The sequence below is a fragment of the Melopsittacus undulatus genome, chromosome 5 (genome assembly GCF_012275295.1).
Source record: "Melopsittacus undulatus isolate bMelUnd1 chromosome 5, bMelUnd1.mat.Z, whole genome shotgun sequence".
Lineage (NCBI taxonomy): Eukaryota > Metazoa > Chordata > Aves > Psittaciformes > Psittaculidae > Melopsittacus > Melopsittacus undulatus.
The window spans coordinates 82,370,593-82,391,091 of NC_047531.1; the positions used below are offsets into that span (position 1 = coordinate 82,370,593).

Genomic DNA, 20,499 nt, shown 5'->3' on the forward strand with positions numbered 1-20,499 from the left:
CCTAGCAGCTAACTAACAAGAACAATGCTCTCCAGATTGTGTCCTTTACCACACCTTTGTCCTCTGGGCAAAATTTAGGGAATCCAAAGGGGTACAAGGGCATTCATTGAGCTGTAGTATGCATAGATGGAAAACTGCCTCTGAAGTTGTCATTTTTTGTGCTAAAATCTTTTCAACTTACTGAGAGAAACCTAATTCTTCCCATATACACATCAGCAAATAACTAAATCCCGCCTATGAATATGCAAACAGATGTATAAGTTACACCAAGTATTTCTCCTTTTAGCTGCCAAGTAAGAAAGGAAGATTGTTACTGTGACTTCTGTTTTTAAATGCTTGGGAGGTGCTCCAATACTATAGCTAGGAGGACTATATAATACCTAGACACAAGCTGAGAGAACTCCAGCAGCAGCTCAAAGGCTGGCTGAAAAGGCTGAGTGGTGAGATTCTCCATGTAAATGATATTAGCAGAACTATACCTTCTGCTTTAACTGAATGCACATTATCGACCTCCTTTAGTGTACCTTCCTTGGAAACTGCAGATAGGCTGCAAATACCCCAACAATATCCCAACAGCTTTGTTGTGCATGAAACCCAGCCCATTAAAACGTAGCCCAAACCGTGCCTAGTCATCCCCCTCCTTACCCTATTCTATTTTGGTCTGTGGCTACGTGTACAGACCAAGCTGTTTGGACACAAGCTTGAAGAAAAGGCCTGTTGTTCTGAATAGGAGGTGTGTTATGTGACATGCTGTAGGAAGGATGTGTGCTTGGAAGAGCTGATGTGCAGAAATCATTAATAGGGTGTGTACAGCTCAGAGGGGGGGAACTCAGCCACAGGAGGAAGAAGCTGGGGAGGGGAGAGCAAGGGAGGACAAGGGTGGAAGGAGCATGGGTGGAGGGACAGAGACTGAGATAGTACTTGGGTCTACAAAAGTCACTGCTGGGTGTAAAACACCTGAAGATAAACTCAAAAGGCCACCTTTGGAGTGCATGAAGGAGTGAGAATTGCCCTTAAGTGCTGATTTGATCACCTTAGAAAAGCCGAAGTGAATGTAGAGCCCCTGGTGAGAGTTAAATCTGTCAAAGTCCTGTTCTCTTCAAACTTTGCAAAGCTGGAATCAATTTGGCTTCAGGGTATTTAATCCCATAGCTTCTATAAAATGTTCTCACAGGGGTGGTTCTGTTGAAGAGTGTGACCCAGTCAGTGCCCTAAAGGATTTCCTGGTCTGGGGTTGGGAGCTAGTGGAACGAACCATTTTTGTATCCAGTCTGAATTTCTCTTAGTGTCAAGAAAATGCCCTTTGCCTTGGTGGTACAACACAAAGAGATTAGCACTAGCAGTCAGAGCTGAATTTGGCCCTCCATGTTAAAGGGAGTCTAAATCACAGAAGGGAGATTGTGCAGCAGAAGCAAACAAGAGAGTGTAAGTCAAAGACCAGAAATGGACCTTCCTGTTTGCTATGCCTGTTCCACACCTTTTCTGCCCTCTCCCCTATCCTGCTTAGCTATACCAGTGGTTTAGCTCCTAGTCTCCCTGGAACCACTAATTCAAACCCTGGCAGGGTTGACTCAGCCCCTCTGTAATTTTGAGGTTGAACAGAACTGTAAACCCAAAGATTCTGTGGCAGTGTTTGCCCCAGTATGCTCGACCAAAAACGTCCCAGTGCTTTTTGTACGTGGCATGCTGAGCTGAGTGGTGTTCTCTCTTGGCTCTTCATTTCTCCTAATGTATTAATTTACTTTAATTACTGCCTCAGTATTACTGAATCTGTCATGTGTTTTGAAGGAGGTAGTGTAGTATGTGTTTACCATCCACATCTTCAGCAAGTGCTAGCTGATGTAGTTCTATTGGCATTTTTGGAGCTACAATGACTTGTTTGAGCTGAAAATCTGCTCATTAAACATAGCCATTAAAATTCACAACAGTGCCTTGATTTCAGTTTGAAATAAGGATTATTAGCTGAGATGGATTATTTACTCTTGAATATGAAACAGGCCTGTGAGCAATTTAAAAAGGATAAATCTGAAATATCTTTTATTATCTGTCAAGCTGGAAGCAGGTTGGATGGGGATTTTGTTGCTCTTCTTTAAGGGGGAAAAAACCCCCATGGGTGTCAAAATGTGACCTAACTCATGCTTTTTAAAACTCTCTAACTTTCTAAACTTAAAAACAACCTTCTGCTGTTTTCTTTCTTATTTTAATAGAATACTGCTAAAAATATTCTCCTGATCTGAAAGCTTTGACTGCCAAGATTCAAGTCTTCAAGCACGCTTTTCTAGCCAAGTTACAAATCCATGAAAAATAGATTTATCACCTAAGTAGAAATTAGCTTGAACATCCCTAAGCCAAGATGCACATGATTCCTTTATGTTTGAGGGTGAGAGTCTTTTGTTGTCCCTTTTGCCTCCCAGCTCTTGTAAAGACTGCCTATAAAAGCTAGGTATAGACAGATGCTTTTAAAAAATGCCATAACTCAGGTTGTTACAAGATAAAGCTCTCTAACATAAAAACACCACACAGCAACTTATCATTCAGTTATTGTTCCAAAGGTTTTCCATGCTCTAAATGAAATAATGAAAACTTAGAATGATGCCAAACACAGTGGTAAGTGCACTCCTGAGCAATCACAGCAGCAGTATTTAACTGGTTGCTCAGGAGTCCATTTAGTTGCATTTCTACAAATAAAATTCCAGCCCATGGGACAAAGATTTCAATCTAGGCCTGTGGAACTCCTGGTGAGAACATCTCATCACCCTTTGTTTGTTCTTCTTGGTAGGGTACCAAGGGGGGTGTCCTGCCTGTGTACCACAGCCCAAAACCCCTTGGACTACAGTGGTTTTCCAACACATAAAGCTGTGTTTATGGTACCTCATGCGCATGTAGTATGTCTATGTAGTATGTCCCAGTCTAGCTCATGTTCAACTCTGAATTCAGAAGTGAATGAGGTCATTAACAGATAGCTTTGTGCACAGATACATGGCTCACACAGCCCTTGGGGAAGCCCAGCACTCCTCAGAGCCTGCTGCAGCAAGTCCTTCCAAGTCTGCTGCTGAGGTCCCGAAATTCAGGAAGTTCCACCAGCAGTAAGCACAGAGTTCTGAACTGAGCTGCCTTATTTCTAACAGTAAAAATGAGGATGAGGAAGGCAAAGGTAACTGATATGGTGGTAGTATTAAGTAGCCCTAGCACATGTCACTCCTTCCTAAACCCAAACCCTTTCCTCTGAATATGCCCCAGAAGCTGCAGCCTCTCGCTAGTAATGCACTGCCTCTGCCTTCTTAGCTCCTCCAGCTCTGCCTGCTGAAACCCTATTGCCTTTAATGTTGTCTCTCCTTGCCTGCTACCTGCTGCTGTCATACTACTGCCTGCCAGGTTCAGCCATAAATGCCAAAACCACGGACTTGAGCTCATGGGAACTACAGAAGAATTGGCTCAGTTTCCACTTCCTACAAGTGTGCCCAGATGGGATGCTGGGAGAAGAAAAGGACATATCAGAGGAAAAACTGGATCTGTGCTAGCTCCCTTCAAGAGCTTTGTTTGTTGGTTTGGAGCAGCTTTTTGGAGTTGTGAAAGCTGTAAGTATTTGTCATTTCTCCACTCCCCATCACAATGGCTGCAGATTAAAGCTGTTTGTGTTTGAAGTATTTCTATAGCAACATCTCATCAGCTTGAATTTGCTAAAAAGCTGTGCTTTATCTGTGGCATTACAGTCAAGTCTCTAAAATGTCACTCACTGAAGGCATTTCAAAACACTTCTGAAAAAGGGAAATTGGGGAAGACTGCATTTTATGCATCTGGATAAAGCTGCTGGTAGCTGGTAGCATAAAAGAGATAATAGAGATAAAATATTTTTTAATGTAAAACTACCCAAGATTTAAGTAAGCAATTCCAGAATGTAATTAGGGTGGAAATAACCATCTCCCCCTAGAAGACAGTGAGGAATACAAGCTATTACAAGCTACTTTTCCATGAAGATGAGTCCATATGGCTTTAGCACAGACTACTTTGGAAATGGATCAAATTAAACCACAAAAGAGGCACTTTTGGTACAGAATAAGTGTCCACGTGGGCAGTTAAACCACAATAACTAAATTCATATCCTGGCAAGTGTCACAGTAATGCCTGATTCTTGCAAGCTCACTACAGCTGAGGACAGAGGCTTCAAGGGCTCCTGTGATGGAGAGGTGGCTAGTGTCAGTTGTAGGCTAAAAAACTTGAAGCAACGGAAGAGGAAATGACTCAGGCTAAGAGGAAAATCATCCGCTGACACTGTTTATTAAAGGAGGTGGAGGGAAAATACCCATAACATCATCAGGTCTGTGCAGAATATTTTCAAGGTATCCAATTGCTAGTGTGAGTTACATATCAGTAGGTCAGAGAATCCTGTATTTGGAACATAGATAGACAACAGCTGAAATGTTGAGGGTTTTTTCCCAGCCTCCCCTCCCTTTCCTCTTCTCCCACCCACTCTTTTCCTTCTCTGTAAACTGTGGTGGGTCAGATAAGCTGTAACATGGATCTTCCCTCATCTCCCATTCAAGTTTGCAAAAGGAAGTATCTGCAAGCAAGATGTTATAAACCCAGTACTTAGCCATGTGCATCCTTCCTTTACAGTGTCTCTCCTCAGCTGAGGATTCAATCTTCATCACATTACACATTTTCAGTGCCGCTAGAAAATAGGATCTTAAAATGAAAGTATAAACAGTTTAATTGTTATTTATTCATACCCCAATTTGCAAATGCAGAACAGTAGCATAACCACTTACATTAGCCTGAGATGATAAACCACAAAAAGAAATGCCTCTAAATGAAGAAAAATACATTTATACATCATTTATAGAAGTTCCTGCACATAAAGAGATTGCAGAGCCATTGATGTACACTATGCAGAGCAGTTTTTCACCTGATTTTGTGGCTGTGTCTGAAGCAGAGCATGTTTTGACAGTGAATTTATGTTGTACAAACTTTGTAACGCAGCAATATAGAACATCAGCATTTTTTTCTCACTGAAACTAAGTAGCAAAGCCAGGTAAGCAGAGTGCGTCTATTTGCTGAATTTGGATAGGATTTTGACACTAACATTACTCCTGTTAGGCTAGGAAAAACTAGGGATAAGCTAGGAAGTGGGATCTAGGTAAAAGGTACAGTGATTTTTGTAGGTGCCAGCCTCCTACATAACAGGCTAAAGGGCAAATAGAGAGTCAGCATTCACAAATAAAACCTAGATGTAAGCATAAAATTCTGTGTCTGAAAGTTAGCCTTGACACAAATGGTTTCAGTCAATCTTTGTGTATGGGGTAGGACACCTAGGGTAGGTTTGAAGCTTCCGTTAAGCGTAGGTTTGAAAATAGTCCTCCATGCATTAGACTTTGTAACACTTCCCACAAGTCTCTGAGCTACTTGTTTGTAACAAAAGCAGAATGTTTAATTTATTCAAAGTATTCTCCGTCTTTCATGCTTGTTTTTATCCCAAGTTTACCATGAAGGAGTATGTTTCAAAAAGGCATGTTTGACAAAGACAATAGCATCTCTTAGGGCTGAGGAGGGAGTCTTGGTGTGACTTCATTCAATACCACGCAAAATATCTCAAAAATCTGTGAGAACTAGCTCTTGAAATGCTGCTACAGAAAAGATACATTCTTACCCTGCCCCCACATTGCTTTGCTTTGCTAGGTTTAACATTTGTAGCTCAGGCAATGTAGGATTTGAGTATGTCCGCTTACACTAAACCCAGAAAATTCAAACAGCAAAATTCGTTCTCCTTTTCACAGAACAGCTTGTTTGAATGAAAATACATGGTTGTTATTCCCAACAAAGAGATCTTATTTTTACTTGTGTTCAAGATAGATCTCCCCTCACTACCTGCTTCTGTCATAATAAAACTGTTAAGGCGCAAATGTATCTGAGGAGAGTGGCAGCAATTAAGCAAAGTAGGTACTGATTTCATTGCCAAGTGAAGCCTGGATTCTTCTGTTGGTATGATCATGTACACTGCTGTGCATATACTGTGCCCCTCTAAGACGTGCATCTAGGTAAAAGGTTTTAATCTATAGACATAGGTGGAATCAATTTCTGTGCATATGTGTGCATGTGATATGGATGCATGTGATATGGACACATGTGATCTGAAATCAAGGGATGTCAATGGGATTACCAGCACTGCCTTTCCTGTGCTTCATGTTAAGGTCTTTTGTTAAAATGGATTCATTCTTCCTTTTGCCTTTACCGAGTTGCCAGGCAGGAACTATGTCTTTGTACAGTGTCTTGCACAATAGACCTTTGGAGTAAGATTTTACTATCTGATTACTGCATATTAATGTATGTGATATAAATTTATTACTCACCTAGCCAGGTTTCACTTGAAACAAAGGAACTGCAGAATAGGCCTGAACTAACTCAACTAAATCAGATTTCTGTAATGCACTCTAATTGTACTGTTTGATCACATACATACACACAGCCTTTATTTCTGCCTTCAGTAAGTGAATATTTTACTAATTAACATTTAAAGGAATGGATGGGCATAAGCTACAATGTTCAAATGCTAACATGAGTTTATATTTTTTAAAAGTAATGTTAATTTTAACCCAACCAAGTTTGTTTTCAACATTAATATATATATCACAGAAAAACATTGAGTTGAGTACTACAGAAAAATGAAATTCCAGTCTGAGTCCTCTCACAAAGCTCAGGGGAGTTTAGGTTTGAGCTTTTTCTAGGGATCATCTCTCTGTTAAAAGGAAGGCTTTGTTAAAAATGTAAGAGTGATGTAAGATGATACTGGTCCATAAGGATCAGGGACTGGAGGAATATCTCTGAGACATGTGCAGACTAAAGTGGAAGGAAATCAGAAGGCTTGTGAAAGCAAATGAGTATTTACCATTTCATTTAGGACTGTGTGTGGCAAGGAGGAATTTTCATCTCCAAAAGAGCTATTGAGAAAAATAGCAAGCTAAGCTCATTCCCTGCTGCCTTCTGTCAGTCTGACTATAGGCTCTCAAAAACTGTTTGGAATTGTAAGTTCTTCTGGCTTTAGGATGATACAGCAAGAATGAAATGGAAGGATAGAAGGCAAAAGGGAATGTAGGAAAGTAATCTTGCAGAGCTTGTTAGCTGTCAAAAGAGCTTGAGTTAAACAATCTAACTGGATAGGGATGGGTTTCCACTATTTTCTGTGACAGAATATCTGAGAGGAAAAGCAGAGAAGAGAAATTAATTTATTGCCTTGATTATTGCCCACCCCACAATCTCTGTTCTCTTTTTCACAGCCACAAGCTGCAAATAAACATAGGCATCCTCACTAATTATGTATGTCAAGGTGCTCTGAGAACTGCCTGGAGGCCAAGTATGTTCTATGGTGTCCTACCCCCATGGTGCCCACAGTCACTTCCTCCCCATAATAATAGGGTGAGGACAGGAATAAGTCTTCAGGGTCTTATTTTTGGTGAAGTACACCATTTGTACAATGACATCTTGCAGTCCTATATCATCTTCCTTTCCTGGGACTCAAATAGATTTATAGGCTTTACCAGCAGTGATACTCAATAGGAATTTTTGAGGAATTCTTCAAAAGTCAGTAAGTGACATTCTTTGTATATGAAGAATTTTTCTTTACAAAAAAGCAGAGCTATATTTCTGTGTTGTTTTGGGTTTTTTTCATTTCTTGATAGAAAATATACCTGTCGGCTCATATGCTTCCACTGATTTATTGCTATCCTTGCCTTTCCCATCAGCAGGCTTTCGCTCTTCCCCTTCCCTATCCCTGCTCCCTGGGGAAGCAGATTGCTCTCCTCTCAGAAAGCTGTTCCTCCGCATTGGCAGCTGTGATGGCAGGTGAACCCTCCCTGGCAAGCATGCTGGGTAAAAGAACATAAAAAATGTATCTTCTATAGGGATGTATTTGCCTCACTGGCTTTATCCCTTTATACTGCAAAGCTTAAATCACTCCACGGCATGACGAAAGGTTTAGTAGCACTAGTAGGTGACTCCTTTACAGGTACATACAACCTCACAGGCAAGCTCAGAGTGTGCTGCAGACAAAGCTCTGGGTGAGCTTTGGTCTGTGCTGTGTGAGGGGTCAGACTGGCCACTGTCTGTGATCGTAGGGAGTGACCACCACGGTCACATTGCTCATACCTATCAATAGCTCAAGGGATTACTGATTACAGAGGGCTGCTAACCCCCACACAGGACCTACTGGAAGCACAGAGTGTAAATGAATCATGATTGTCCCTTTCAGGTTGATCTGTGAATGTGTGTAGCCACTCCCTGTCCACAAAGACTCATGTGTAAAGTGCCACAGAAATGGTCCTGCCCTGTTAAATAGCTGTGGAAACTTAAAGGAGCCTCCAAGTCCCATGCTGCCAGTGTGCTCAGGAGCCCACATATATGTCCCTTCTCAGCTGTTGTGAACAAGCCTTCCAAGCACTTACACAGTGTCTATGATATTTGCCCTACAGGAAAGTGCCATGCTGCTCCCCACACCTGATGAGGTGTTCAGCCTTCTCATAGAGGCAAGTTAGAGACTGGACGGAGGTCCAGGGGTTGTCCCGTGGATGCCACTGCTTCTGTCCCTGGCACATGCTCTCGTGTCCATAGTTTGCTATACTTTCTGGTGGCTGCTGTTCTCAGCAGGAGCTGCATGAGTCAGAACCCCTGGCCTGCCACTGAAGTTATCTTGCCTCTGTGAGCAGCAGGGATGCCTGCCATCTGGACACACTTAAGACATGGCCAGAAGTATAGCTTGGCCACAGCTTGGTCATGCTCAATCTCAAGCCGAATTGTGAGTGTGAGCGCAGCAGTGTAAGAATTGACAGGGTGACAAAGCAGTGACTCATGTTTCTTCCTTAACCGCAGCACTTTTAATCCTTTGACCTCTCCAGGGAAGGTCCCCTGACAAGGAGCGGTGCCAGATGCAGAAGTTTTCTCTGCCACAATTAAGTGAGTTGTCAGCTGTTCACAGGGAGTTATTTGGCTGTCTTTGAAAAGTGAGAATGAGAATCAGCAATTCAAAGGGCAAATCTGGGGCAGAGATGGGCCTTATGGCAGGAGGACAGTGTAAGGAATTAGCAGTTTACAGGCTAAAAGGTATGTTTGTAAAGCTGATTCCCCTAGACTCAGTCTTATCAAAACTTCAAGTGTATGTGCATCCTCAGTACCTCTCCTGCAAAACTAAACTGGCTTATTTATTGCATTTCCTCTAAATTATATATTTCTCTATTTATGTATGTATATTAATATATATCTTTATATAAATTTTTCAGGAAAGACTGATCAAAATCTGACAAGTGATAAAGGAAAAGTATTAGAAAAAAATAATTTGCCCCCACTCTAGTGTTAATGACATTTTAACCATATATTATTACATTTAGTTCTGATTTCACTTACAGTAGGGTCATTCCCATGTAGCTTCATTGACTTGGATATCCTCACCTTAGCTTATACAACCTGATTGATGTAAAATACTGTGCTAAAGATCTAGCATGTTAATCTCCGTGTTGTTTATTATTTATAATTGCAAAGTTTCTGACTGCACTGAGATAGCAAAATGCAGCTGTATGATTACTCTCATAGTATAATTCACAACCCCTTTTCATGACTTTTTCTTTCCCTTCTCTATTCTAAATGTGAACTTGCATAACATTTCGGAAGTTACATATTTCCAGATGTCACTGGTTACAAAGACCTCTTTAGAGATAAGTATTTCAGTGCAGCTCTTTTTAGAATTATTGTCCCAAGCACCATGCCAGTTTAGAATAACTACAGCATGGAACTTTGTTCTGTAGGCATTAAGAAAGGAGGAAGACTTATCTGATCTGTTCTTCTCATCAATTGCAACTCTATCCCCATTTTGCTTAACACACTCTCTGGTAGTTTGTCTTGTTTGGTTTTACATTATTCATACTGTAAGACTTGAGTATCAGATAAAAGAGCAGTAATTTCCTGGAGCAAATATTTGGAAATATATTTCCAAATATATTTAATAGCAATTAGTGAGAATAAATGAAGGAATATATAAATGAATAAATTACTTGATCATATAGAATCATAGAATCATAGAATAGTTAGGGTTGGAAAGGACCTTAAGATCATCTAGTTCCAACCCTCCTGCCATGGGCAAGGACACCTCACACTAAACCATGTCACCCAAGGCTTCGTCCAACCTGGCCTTGAACACCGTCAGGGATGGAGCATTCACAGTATCCTTATTGCTTTACTTAAGAAGCTGTTCCTTGAGGCTTGGTTCTTATTGCCACCTGTGTAATTGTGGAGCAACTCCTCCAAGTAACTGGAGTCACCCTGGAGTAAAACTGACATATGGGAGAGCTGAACCAGGTGTGATGGAGCTACTCCTCCAAGTAAAGCAAGCAGCAGTCAGGCCTTAGCTAAAATATTTCTGCCCCTTCGCTAAGCAGCAGCAAATTTTGATGCCTTGTAGGTCAGGTTTCCTCTCTAACAGCAGGATACAGAGGTGCTGACTTGGGTATTTCCTTAGGGTAATGTGTCTATTTAAAGAACATACAGACACTTGCTGATTACCACAACGGTGGTTATAAACAGCATGCAGTCCATTCCCCTTTGCAGAAACACCATGGCCTTGTCCCAAGAAACAGATGCTTTGGCATCCTCTCTTTTCAGGGCACTCACAAAACCAAGAGGCAGCTGTTTCGACACATCCAGCACCCCTTTCTCTCCTCTGTCCCTGCCTTTGAATGGGAGAAACCTTTGCCCAAGTCTCTGACCTCATGGTGTGGAAAAGTGACTCCCTCATTAAGCCTGGCTTTATATCTGTGCTCTGTTTCACAAAGGATGCTCAGAAAGCTCTGAGTGCTTAGACAAAGAGGAGAGCTTCAGCCCACGGAGTATCCTTAACAATTTTGTGTGCGTGGTTACTGCTTGGCATTTTTAACTTTTCTATGAAGAATCTTTTCATGGGTGTGATACATCATGTGCAAACCATTCACTCCTTTCACCATACATTTTCAAAACCAATCATGCTCTTTATTAAAGAACTTAAAAATAGCATTCTAGTGCAAAAGGTTATCCAATGTCTTTCTACTGCAGAGTATGTCAGCAGGTCTTTGGCAGTTTGCAGTGCATGTCAGTGATTTATTTGTGACATTCCTAGAGAGCAGGGGCAAGCTGCATAGAAGTCTTGATGCGTCAAATTTAATGATGTGTAATAAAAGATATAGCAGCAGATAACGCAAACATATTGAGGAGGTCACAAAGAATCCACTTTTGGTCTGCAAAGCTGTTGAGAGGACAAGCAAATGGGTTTGATATTGCAAAGCTCAAGTTGTATTTAAACATGGTCAGGGAGGGGCTTACCAGGGTGGTAGAAAGAGAGGAGGAAGCTGAGGTTTATTGACACCTAACAGGGGACAGCAGCCACTACCTGGCTGCACAACTCCACTGCGTATGAGAGCTGGCTCTGATCCTTGGGGCAGATCCTGGTCTTACCCTGATGCAGGACTCCGGTAATGCTGACTCTCATCAAATCGATTTGAAGGCCTCAAATCACCCACTAATGTAAACCAACATTGCTTTTTTCTTCGTATTGATACAGGACATGAGCTGGTTCCAATAATTCTAACCTAGGCTGCAGATTTACACCAGCTGAAAGCCTGGCTCCAAGCAGGCTGTGAGGAAATTTCCTTCACTTTTCTCCCCCTTCCCTTTAGAAATGAATTACTGCTGCATGTTTTCCATTTTTCTATAAGCTTTCTATTCAATGCTCCAAACACTCAAAAAGGAACACGTACATTTCCTTCCTTGGTACTCTGTGTCAGGATCTGTTTAGCTGCCTCTGCAAGCGCAAGTGATCCTAAAAATCCCACCCTTGTGATTATGCAGAAGTTTCTTTTATGTTTAGAACCATTCCCGAGTGTATGTGTTACACCTCAGCAATGCTTCCTGCCATATTCACATCCTTGCAGTGCTTCTAGGTGTGTTTCCTAGGGCTGTATGCTGCTATTGGATTTACTAACCACCATTAGACAAATTTTGCTATAGTTTGTTCCGATTCAATCTGGAGTAAATGCAGCAATTCCCAAGTAATTCTGAGTATGGAAGCTGGTAAACATAAAGTGGAATCTCCTGAAATGAAATGAGATGAAAACGAATTACAGTGCAGCAAAATAGGACCTGTGATCTTGAGTACAGCGACCTTCTCTTATAATGAAACTCTAGTATTGGAGTGTGTGTATGTGTGAGGAATCAAACTGCTGCTGCTGCAGGTATGTATTACTTTTTCCTGTATTTACTTTATATATTTATTATCCCTCAGATCATAGGAACAACTAAAGCTCTAAACTGAGATCAAAGAGTTGTTTTGCAGGTTGATATAAAATACATGTATTAGCATTCAAAATTTACTTGGGCTGGCTGTAGATGTAGAGGAAGGATAGCAGACCAGGATGGTAAGGGAAGAGGCAGGAACAGTGTGGCCCACTGTCTTTTTTTTCCCATGGTTGTGGCGGCTTGTGGAAGTTGCTGTGCTGAGTAAGAGCTTGGTTTTATGGGATAAAGATGATTAATATGGTTGGGGCTGGCCATACCCAGCAGTACAACCACTGTCTTATGCCTCCCCATGCGTGCCTTGGCAGCAACGGGATCAGTTAGCTTTCCAGAGGTTTTGTCCCAGTTATACATCCTTGTTTCCCAGCACAGAAGTGGCAAGGCCCTTTCTGACTCTGGTCATGGTATCATTTGATTTTCAAAACTCAGTTTCACCTAAAGCCTTGGGTAGCACAAAACTGGCTACAACAGGGTATACTGGTACTGCTCCACACACACTGTATCCCTTTATGCTGGTGCGAGGGTCTGGCCACAGGCTTTGTCCCATCTAACTTAATGCTTCATGTGACCAAGAGATGTGAGCACAAAATATGGTATATTCAAGACTGGCTTTCAGTTTACAAAATAATCTGTTCTGAGACCAGATGTGTTGCAAATGCCCCATGACTGGGAATATGGGGGCATGTTTGCCTCTTTCCCTTGTAAAACCCCACAACTTTCATTCTAGTGGCCTTGTAAATGCACCCTGCCCACACATATTTTGGCACTGGTGTGCATGAATGCAGAAATCACAGGGCACAGGGAGTCCAATCCTGCATGATTTCAAGTTAGGCTTCTTGCTTGCCTGCCCTTTGCCTTGCCAGGGTCTTGGGCTCCAAACCTGCCAGGGAGTTCTCTGGACTGCAAGCATAGGTGTCCCAGATTTTCAGGCTCTGAGCTCTTCTGCTGCTTGAGAAGTGTGTGGACAACTGAGATCAGGGGCTTCCAGCCCTCCCAGTGTCTGCAGTTTGTCCAGCATCTCCAGAGGATGAGTCTCCCAGGCTGGTTCATATCTGCAGAAGAGCTGACTCCCCAGAACAGTAGTTAGTGAGAGGGACTACACTGGGATTCTGCCTCCAGTTTCCCAGGAGAGCTGGGGAAATACATCCTGTCCAAGAAAAATGTGAACTGCTACTGCTGCTGAAATGCTATTTTACTGCTTTGAAAAGCATGAGGTCTTTGTGTGTTGTCCTGAGCTGTAGCAACATGCTCAGCTTACAGGTCTAGGCAAAATAGGGAAGACTGCTGGGGTGGAAAAACGGACGTAGTTTCCAAAGCACTGACAACACTGTGATTTTTATTTTTTCCCTGAAGTAAAAAGTCTGCAGCAAAAAAGTAGCTGTCCTGGAAAGAAAATATTTAATTCTTTTTCTCTCTATGCACCATTTTAGTATTTTTCCATGTGTTTCTGATCATCTCAGGGAGATGTATAGTTTTACCCAGCTTCAGAGAAATAAAACTCTTGGTGAGCCAGAAATCAGCTAGATCTCAAAGGTTTTAATACTATCAAGGGATATGTGTGGAGCCTGTCGATGCTGAAAGGTAGGCAATGCTAATGTGTAAACCCAGGCATAAGAAAGTGTCAGAAATGACATTCACTGAGAGCAGGATTGAGCTCTAGGTCATGCCAAAAGGCAAAGTTAATTTAGTGTTTTACTTCAGTGTTGCTCCCAGCCTGGCCCAGCTGCACACATGGATTCCTCTCACCGAAGGACAGGGTGCTTTCAAGCAGGATGGACTTAGCTGGAATCGGTTTTGCTCAAGGCCTCACAACTCTGCAGAGAGCACAAGCTCTGCTCAGGAACTAGTTATCCTTCACAGTTCTCCTTCCCAGTTGGGAAGGGCCAAACATGCAGGAGGGAGGCAGGAGCTGCTTACAAGGAGTGGGTCAGGCTGGGGCTGACATCCTCTGTTCACTTCCCACAGGTTCCACTTGAAGAGCAAATGTCTGGAATGTCTCAGGACTACATTTTGCTGCAGCAACCCCTGTCACACTGCAAGTGTGTTGTGTGGAGCCCATGCCACTGCTCTGCCATGCTGTCTCTGGTAGGAGAGATCCACTTACTTAACTCCTTCTTCACAGGGTTTCTTTTTGGCACCCAGAAGGCATGGGTTCAGTGCATGTGTCCAATGCTCTCCTTTTCTCCCCATGAGGTAGTCTTCAGAAAGACCTCTTAGATCTGCAGAGTTGTAGACTCAGTTTTGGATGCTGAGCTGGAGGTGCCAGTAAGAGGAATAAGGCATCTAATTGCTTAGTTTAGAGAGGGAATCTGGACACCCCACTGATTTTTCCAAACGTTTCTGGGCCTAATTGGAATGAAGCCTGTTAACTTCAGTGGGCTTTGGATGATTTCCTATATACACAGAACTTGAAAAATTATGCTTTAAAAGAAATACCAAAGTTAAATTGGGAAATTTTAACAATTCTCTTTGTATTTTAATTTAGCAGCTCTATGCTGACAATATAATTAGAGAGATGCTATGTTAATTAATGCCAGATGACATTAGTGGGATGGCAAAAGCATCCAGTTTTCTAAAGAATAGTTCACAGTTGAACTGTTCCTCTCTCCCCACCCCATTTTTAGCAGGGAACTATATTCAAAAAGTCAGAGACAGCAGAATTAAACCAAAAGTCAAACCGTTTGCAAATACCAGTAATATGGTACATCTTAGCACGTCACTTTCAAGACAAATCTAATGCTGTTGCAGTGAAAGACATTAACCTTGTTTCCTTAGTGCCTACATATAAAAAAGATGGAAGGTTTGCAGGACCTCGTCTTCGAGCTGGACATGCAGCTTTTAAAACTGTGGAGCAGTAGTGGTTTTGGGGATAATAATGTAAAGTTGAGTCACCAAGATGCTCAGAGGGCTGGATCGCCACTCCTATGGAGACAGGCTGAGAGATGGGGTTGTTCAGGCTGGAGAGAATGCTCAAGGGAGACTTTAGAGCAGCTTCCAGTACTTAAAGGGGGCTTATGAGAAATCTGGAGAAGGACTTTAACAAGGGCATGTCGTGACAGGACAAGAAGTCATGGCTTTAGGCTGAAAAGAGGGGAGATTTAGATCTCATACTGCAGAGAAGTTCTTCCCTGTGAGGGTGGTGAGGCAGTGGCACAGGGTGCCCAGAGAAGCTGTGGCTGCCGCATCCCTGGCAGTGTTCAAGGGCAGGTTGGACAGGGCTTGGAGCAACCTGGTCTAGTGGAAGGTGTCCCTGCCCATGGCAGGGGGTTGGAGCTGGACAAGTTGTGTAAGGTTCCTTCCAAACCAAACCAGTCTGTGATTCTAAGTTACACTTGGTACAAGTGATTTGCATATGGTGCTGGGAGAACAAAACGTTAATATAAGGTTATGTAGTACTTAATGGTATTTGCATTGTCATAGCTGCATGCTTCCATCTGCTCTGCTGTGGGGAAAGGCACAGCTGCAGCATTTACACTGGGCTTGTTATCTTACAGTCTAGAATAACATGCTGTAATTAAGGGGTTAAAAAGAAAGAAGTTTATCACTTTCTTCATGTGTTACCCCATGAATAATACTGTCTACTAATATACACTCTGAAGAACCTTCTTTTTAATAACTGCTGCAGCTCATTCTTCAGTGACTCGATGAGAAACTAAACATGAGCTGGCAGTGTGCTCTCGCAGCCCAGAGAGCCAACCGTATCCTGGGCTGCATCGAAAGGAGCATGACCAGCAGGTCAAAGGAGGTGATCCTGCCCCTCTACTCTGCTCTCCTGAGACCTCAGTTGGAGTATTGTGTGCAGTTCTGGTGTCCTCAACATAAAAAGGACATGGAACTGTTGGAACGAGTCCAGAGGAGGCCACGAGGATGATCAGGGACTGGAGCACCTCCTGTATGAAGACAGGCTGAGAAAGTTGGGGCTGTTCAGCCTGGAGAAGAGAAGGCTGCGTGGAGACCTCATAGCAGCCTTCCAGTATCTGAAGGGGGCCTATTGGGATGCTGGTGAGGGACTATTCATTAGGACTTGTAGTGATAGGACAAGGGGTAATGGGTTAAAATTTAAAGAAGGGAAGTTTAGATTGGATATACGGAAGAAATTCTTTACTGTGAGGGTGATGAGGCACTGGAATGGGTTGCCCATGGAGGTAGTGAATGCTCCATCCCTGGCAGCGTTCAGGGCCAGGTTGGATGAAGCCTTGGGTGATATGGTTTAGTGTGAGGTGTCCCTGCCCATGGCATGGGGGTTGGAACTTAAGGTCCTTTCCAACGCTAACTATTCTATGATTCTATGATTCTATAACCTGGCGCTATTCCTGTGTTTAAAATGCATAGTGGACAACCCAGCTGCCACTGAGGCCAAAGGAACAGAACCTAGGCTTGTGCTTTGTGTAGCTGAGCATTTGAAAGGTCATTTTTGGTTTCGGGTTTGTGGATTTCTCAGGGTCTGGAAATGGAGTTGCAGCGATAAGGCAAAACATGTTCACATTCAGTATGAGTCCATACATGTGGTGTTCATGTACTGTGGGAGTTTATCTATATTAAACTTCAATCTATGCATGTCAAAGAGCCTCTACACTAGGAGGTCCCTACCACTATATGAAATTTGTTAGGGCACAAAAATTAACATCCCATGAGAACTATAGCCTTTATTTTAATATAAACTCACATATTTAAAATTGCATATCTAGAGATATTTATCTATGGGTGTAAATATTTATATATTTCACTATATGCTGTCTTGTAGATCCTGTCTTGAGTAGAGTTAGTAAAAGTCTTAGGGAATATAATTGTATCCCACTGTGGCAGCAGACAAAAGCTTGTGCTGCTCTAGATAGGCTTTAAAAAGAAAACTCTTCTGTAGGTGGTCTAAGTGATAGGGCAGCATAATGAAGTGGGCAGCACCTCCTTAAAGGTCTTTCCTGGGAGGAGAAGAGGAAAAGGTAAAAACTGAAGTCTGGCACATCCCAATATATCTCAAATGCTGCTCCTGGATAACAAATGGAATCTTATACCAGAGCAAAATAACATGCCTGTGTAAAACAAAACACACAGCCCATACAAACCCACACAACCTCTTCACAAACTTGGTCATGTAAACAGTTCACATGTGCAGGCTGATCAGGTAATGTCTGTCCTTCCACTGAGCTGTAACGTTGGCCTAAAAGCATGAAACTGCCATTAATGCCAGTATTGTGGCCTCTGGCCAAACCAGCTGTAGAGTAACTGTGTGCTTGTGCATGGCCAGGACTGAATATGTACTGGAGGTTATCTGACAACATCTGCATCACTCACTGCTGGCTAAACCAGCCCAGGACCCTTGGCCTGTCTATGTGTAACAGAAGAATTCCCATTACTCGTAATATTCCAAATTCATGGCAGGAAAACTTGAAGTCGCACAAACCCACTTACCTTCCTGCAGTAACTGCATTGGCTTTGCATCTGCTTTGCATAGAGTTCAATGCCAGGAAAAGCCACAGGAAAATTAACTCTTGTCTCAGCTTGTCTGACACTCTCTGTTAACAGGGAAAGCTCACTATTCTTCTTGAGGCTGGAGCTGTATTTTACATTTCCTCCCCTTCCCCCTCCCCCTGCAATTGCTGATGGGTGGTGAAAGCTCATATATTCTCAAAGTTAAAATGTCACTGGATTTACTGTATACTGTTTATAACTGGGCAAATCAGAGTAGTGCCAGTATGTGGCTGATGGGATCATACTTGGTCTAGTGCTTGATATCAGAAGGAAATCAACCTGGCAGAGAAGGGAGCTGTGACTGGTGATTTGCCCTGAGATCCATATCCATTGAGGATCCAGAAGACTTGGACAGGAATATTTTAATGCAAATATAAAGAAGCATTTGAACTGATGAATATGCTTTAACTTAAAGAGTATTTAGCCCTAGCACACTGAAGCGTTTTTGGATTTGAGGACATACATCTTCTTTGCCTGTGCTCAGAATCTGCTGTGCAAATTGCACTGCTGAATTAAGCACTAAAATGAAGTCAGTAACTCAAAACAGCACTTCCACAAAATCTAGCATTGCTTGTGTTGACTGTTCACCAGCTTTTGTATCGCTTCAGTGTATGGGTTGGAACTTAATGGCTTTGATCAGCTTGTTTATTTCAACTTGTTTTCAAACGTCTTCACACATAAACCTGAGAATGTATTTCTAAGCAAAGTTTATTTAGAGCAAACAATTTTGTAATAGACATTTATAAGCAAATCTGTGCACAAAAATTGAAATAATCACCAAACTTTTCACTCTTTTTTTCCAGAACCCTAACAATTCCTTTTCCCTTCCCAGGACACAGAGAATGATTGTTTGCACATTTCATTGAGATCGCATGGAGATAGGACAACTCAAGCTGCCACTGGGACCTGAAGTTTTCACAGAGAAGGTCCTACCACAGGCAGCTGCTCTCCAGACACACTTCTGATGCCAGCTATGACTCTGTGGGTTTAAGGACGAGCAGCTTCTTCCTATACAAAGCCTTGTAAATGAGAACAAACCGTCAAAGCTGTGTGTGGAGCACCAGTACTATGCGTAGAACTGGGTCCTGTTATGCAGGCATTTTCCCACTGCACGAGGAAGAACCACAACACTCCAAACAGTTTTCCTAGAGGGGGGGAAACGTGAAAGTGAGATCCTGCTATCCTGAAACTGCTGATCAGGGCGTTTACCTCAGTCACCAAACATCTGCATTCAAATCCTTTCTTTGCCTCTCTCACACCACAGATGGGAATGTGGGTTTCCCACATCCCGAGCTTGTGGTTTTACCACCAGGCTACTTGTTCTTTGAAAGCAGGTCTCTCTTTTGGTTTTTACATCTGCTCATGTGAGGTAACCTACTTAATAAGCAAACTGAATCACCCCAGTTTAATTTGTGAGATGATTTCATGTTATATCGTCACAGGTATTTTTGCAAGAGTCTTTTTTAATGAGGCTGTTGGGAAACAATCTAATAACATTAAACACACACACAAAAATGACCAGGTTACTAACACCTAAACTCCTGTGAGAGGAGAAATGGGGATCATAGTTTCACAGTTTAATTTTCTGCACTATTCACAATGGTATATACCATCCCGCTACAGAAGTGCCCATCAGAGCCCACAGGACTTTTGTCACTGATTTCAATGACAGAAACAACTCGTTTCAAGAACACAGGAAAAGCTTGTCTGATCTTTTTCAGTGCCTGCTTGAAGAGACACCATTTCCCACACAACAGCTCAAAGATGTGTTTGTTTTCTACTGAAGTATTAACACCCCATTGCGAGGGAGGAGTCCCGAACACCCCCACAGGGGCTTTGGCTCACTGAGGTGAATTCATCACAAAAACACACTTTCTACATCAGACAGCACAGCCTCAGAGGGTTAATGCCGCGGATGCTCAGCTGGATGCAGGCAGAAAGCAGAGCCCCTTAGATGCACATTGAGAAGGAGAGAAGCTGGAAGCTGTCACACGCCACTGCTGAGAACAAAGCTATGGCCTCTTACATTAAAACTTTTGCACACCAGATGTGTAGACACGACATGTTTATTTTTGACCCTCCAATTTGAGGAGGGAAACCGGCTAAATGAATCCCTTGTGTGAGCCAGGCGGCATCACTGGAGTTACCCTCGGAGTAAGCTTTGTGTAGGAACAAGGTTCACAACCTTTGTCTGAGACCTGGCAACGTGTTTCAAACAACTCTTACTGCTTGGGATGTAACACAGACACCTAAATGACACTGTACTACGTCAATCGACACATGAAAGCCCTTCAGTTACAGGGATCTATGATTCTGGCCTTTTAATAAGAAAACAGGCTTCACTATGCAGTTGTCAACTTGCTTCTAAAACCCGCCCTCCCCCCCATTCTCCCGTGTTCATTAACTTCCATACACAGCATCCCGGTAGTTATTACTAAAGCTTTAGTATCCTATTTAGAAACGGGCCAAGGCCGCACAACTTTAACGGGCTCCTAACTTTCGCAAGGCCTCGGCTGACACCGACTACGGCCAGGAATGCCTCTTAGGTGCAGCCGGGCACTGCCCTTCACCACCCGTCCGTCACCATGCACCGGCGGGGCCGCCGTTCAGCCTCCTTCCCTCAGCGCCCCGCCCTGAGGCGATGAGGGAGGGGAAATGGCGAGGAAGCGCTGGGACCGTACTTATTTCCCTTCGTCCACCTCGAAAGCACTTCCCGAACGAGCCTTC

General features: G+C 42.8%; 1 long non-coding RNA gene across 1 annotated transcript; it reads left to right on the forward strand.

Moving 5' to 3' along the window:
- The first annotated feature begins 3,193 nt into the window (after positions 1-3,193).
- LOC115946364 (uncharacterized) lies at positions 3,194-18,849 on the forward strand. Its single transcript, XR_004080457.2, has 3 exons — positions 3,194-3,578; positions 14,269-14,388; positions 18,605-18,849. It is a non-coding gene; the product is annotated as an uncharacterized lncRNA (long non-coding RNA).
- The last annotated feature ends 1,650 nt before the right edge of the window (positions 18,850-20,499 follow it).